The sequence below is a fragment of the Aegilops tauschii genome, chromosome 1 (genome assembly GCF_002575655.3).
Source record: "Aegilops tauschii subsp. strangulata cultivar AL8/78 chromosome 1, Aet v6.0, whole genome shotgun sequence".
Taxonomy (NCBI): domain Eukaryota; kingdom Viridiplantae; phylum Streptophyta; class Magnoliopsida; order Poales; family Poaceae; genus Aegilops; species Aegilops tauschii.
In genome coordinates, this window is record NC_053035.3 from 474,563,266 (window position 1) to 474,567,298 (window position 4,033).

The following is a 4,033-nucleotide window of genomic DNA, read 5'->3' on the forward strand; positions in this document are numbered from 1 at the left end:
AACTTGAGTTTCTTTTGGATTCTTCCTTCCCCCTGATTCCACGAAGTTGGCCCAGACTTGGATTTTCCTTAATAAGAGGGTGCATTTGTACTTTATTCCTGGCCAATTAGCGAAGAAAGATCAAAAGCATTGTTTGATGAGCCTGGATAGCATTCAAGTTCCATTTCAAGGGAGGACGACGTACCATGGTACTTTCTGTTTTGTCGAGGCCAAAGAAAATTTTCTTTTTTGAATTATAATTATCCAGTCAATTCAAATGGGACACAAGTATTGGTACAGAGGTTTCCCCTATTAGGCCCGACGAGCAACGGAGCTGCATCCCTACTCACCCGGTCTATGCACATTGCTCTTTCCAAAAGGTTGGCCGCCAGAGCGAAACAACCAGAAAAATAACTGGAGTTAGAAAGTCATTCCCTCCCTTGATTCGAGGAAAAAGATAGAATAGTCAAAAGTCTGTTTTGGGAGCCAGGGAGGTCCAAGCACACATGGTCCCGTGGAGCGTGAGCTGGAGCAACAACAAGATCAGCAGCAGAGCCCGCGGTGGAGCAACAATAGAGCAACGACAGTGGAGGCGAGGAACATGAGAAACAAGAAGACAGGAGAGGAGGGTCTGTAAGGCTGGTCATATTGGGGAGTATCATATACTAATATCATGCATATGATACTACTGTATGATACTACATCCATAGTGCATAGTATCATAAATTAGTATCATAAGTAGCGAAAATGCCAAACGGAGACCGAGCTCCATGGAGGCCTTTATTTGAAATCTTTAAAATTCAAACTTTTCAGTTTCAAAAAATTCTGAAAATAAATACACATATACCTAGATACATAATGTACATGTGTGCAAATTTTCAGGTCGAAATATATTAAAACGTGAGCTACACAAGAAAGACAAATTTGGGGCCTTTTAACATATGTACTGTTCATCTATAAAGTCCATGATTTTGTGTTTTTTATACAGCTCGCAATTCAAGGTATTTCATCCTGAAATTTTTCACACGTACACATTACATCCTTGCATACATGTGTATTTTTTTAGAAATTTTTTGAACTGTAATTTATGAATTTTGAATTATTCAAAATAAAGGGCTCCATGGAGCTCGGTCTCCAAAATGCCCTAATCCATAAGTAGTCTTATTTATAGTCATGCATGACACATAGTACCATAACATTTATTATGATAGGGTACCTATCTATGTTACTATATATAACCCTCTCTTTCTTCTTTAATTATCTGCCACATAAGCATGTTTGCGAGTCCCAAGTGCATGATACCGGTTATGTTACATCCACTATGGCCAGCCTAAGGGCTCTCCCCTTGTCTCCTCCTCTCTCTTTATAGGTAGACGAGAGGCGTAACAGCGGCAAAAAAATCTCCTCCACGTGGCAACATATCTCTTTGCATTCTCATTAACACCGTGTAAAGCGCGCGGGAATTGAGGAGTTGCCATTAATTAAATGCCACAGGGATCGAGGAGCACACTACCGTAATTGGATGTGGCATGAGTGGGGTACCAACCCACTCTCGCACGTCATCTTGACTAGCTGTTAGACCTGACACGTGCGAGAGCGGGGCTATGGCCTGGGAGGAACAAAGAAAACCTAGAGAGTGGGGAAATGGGGAACAAGGGGAGAAGGAAGAGCAGCGGCGCTGCGCGTGCGTGCGTGCTGCGTACAGGTAATGGTTAGGCTCTGCTTCACCTTGAGGCCTTGGGCCAGAACAAATAAGTGGGTTGCCTATATATTAGTATTTTGCACTTCCAATAGACTGGGCCGTGGCCTGGGATGGTCCCCATTAAGATCCGCCAGGAGTAGGGTTTTACCTTGTAAGGAGGGCCACAACCTGGGTAAATCTGGTCTCATGTTTCCCCTCGTATCTACTCACCTCACTGGAACACCCTATTGACCGATCCACCGGCTTCTACTCCGACAATATTCGATACACCCCAGTATCACTAAGATGTACATGGACGTGAAGGAAAGATTATGGTGGACTAACATGAAGAGGGAGATTGCCGAGTACATTGCTCTGTGTTATGCGTGCAACAGAGTAAAGGCAGAACATCAGAAGCCAACAAGATTATTGCAACCCTTACCGACACCCGAGTGGAGATGGACGCAATGGGAAGGCAAAGGTCCTAAAATGAACGTGTGGCAAATCAGAATTATGCATTTATAATGTGGGGAGAAGTAATCAAAATTCTAAAAGGTGGTGCAAACTGTCAACTAGGAGATCATTTGTTACTGTGATTCAATTGTCTCCTGAAAATATTCAGTGATAACTTGTGGCACAATTTCAGCATGACGATTATTTAGCTTTACCTTTTGAAACTCTCAGATTTTCTGTAAACGTGAGTAAAAAATTGAAGCCTTATGGACACATACCAGAAATTTATGAAACTATTATTACTATAGGTGTACGATTTATCTTCTATTCCATGTGGATTACTTCTTTTGCCCGCATTAGTTTTTTGTGTGTGTGTGGGAAATGACTTGTATTACTCACGTAGCCAAGCTACAATCAGACTTATATTACAAAGTTCGACAATGCCATCCGGACCCAAACCAAGCCAAACGGGTGTACGTCCACTAGTTATACCATAGTGAGCTAAAGAGTGGCTAACAAAATTATGGTTCCGTCGAACACGAGTAATACAAGTATTGCCAGCGACAAGCCTTCCCTGATAGAAGAGAGTTCCGCCTCCAAAGCATCAATATGATGAACGAGGCATCTGCATGAAGAAAAGATTATATCTCTCATATGGTCTCGGAGGATCACACCATTGCCAGTCGAGCCATTTTCCGAAATAAATGAGCTGTCCGTATTAAGCTTTGCACAGCCAATATCAGGAACCTTCCATGGTGACACTATCATGACCTTCTCTTCTTCTCCTTTGGTGTAGGAACAGTCAAGCTGTTGACCCTCCCCTGTTTCAGCAATTTTCACAAGATGAGTTGGATCACTGGCGGACACATGAAATAATCAGGTTCAAGATTAAGTAGGAGCCGGCCACATGTGAGTGTGCAAAGCGGTTGCACTACCATGATATATTGAAGCATTGGTACATGGATTCGTTTAAAGCAAGAAATCACAAATAATTCAGTTACCGCAAGTGCACCTAAGCTTCGGAACATGATTGTTAAGTACAGCAAGAAAGCGCAAATGATCAGTGACATTTTATAACCGACTAACATGATGATTATGTTTTAGGCAGGGAACATGTGCATGCACGAAATTAATTCTGCCAAAAGGGGCCTTTGGAACTGTTTAGCGCTATGATGGACGAAAATGCTGGTGCGATTGCTGTAGGAGTGCAGAAACAAAAGAGAGGCTGAAAAAAACAGAATCGCCGTTGCCGGGGATCGAACCCGGGTCACCCGCGTGACAGGCGGGAATACTTACCACTATACTACAACGACTTTGATGGCAGATGGTTTAACAAGGGTTGTTAGGTCGGATAACGCTGATCAAATCGGAGGTTCTCCTAGATTGGAGCTGAAACGGGAACCGCAGCCACCGTTTCGGCCGAGAAAACCTAGACACAATCAAAACTTGGTCGGTGCACAGGCGAGATCGGCGTGTATCGATCCGATCGGTCCCTGTCCACGAGGTTCTTCTGCAACTGCAACTCTGCAAGTATGTATACTCTCCAGCCTCCAACGCGCCGCGCTTCTTCCGTTAGATCTAGGCGAAAATCGATCTCATGTTGAACAATTTCAGATTACTGAACCAGCGCTGGCTCTTGAGAATTTGCACGTCTCTTTCGCAAAATTTCTAGGGCAGAACTGAGGCAAGATCTGCTGCACCGCAGATAGCTAGTCGAGCAGAGGCTTCATCAACCGGTGGGAACCAGCCAGCAGCAAGACCATATTTCTCAAGCTGCCCAAAAATATATCAGCCATGGCCGTTTTTGAGGATCTCCCACAGGTATGTGTTGCTGCCAGCCAGGTGTATATTCAACGGGTGTGGCTACACGTCAGTCGACTGTTTTTTCAATTAGGGTTACTCGACTGTTGTGGACCGTTG

At 43.8% G+C, this 4,033-nt stretch overlaps 1 non-coding gene across 1 annotated transcript; it reads right to left on the reverse strand.

Moving 5' to 3' along the window:
- Positions 1-3,354: 3,354 nt before the first annotated feature.
- TRNAD-GUC (transfer RNA aspartic acid (anticodon GUC)) lies at positions 3,355-3,426 on the reverse strand. Its single transcript has one exon. It is a non-coding gene; the product is annotated as a tRNA-Asp (tRNA).
- Between the last annotated feature and the right edge of the window lie 607 nt (positions 3,427-4,033).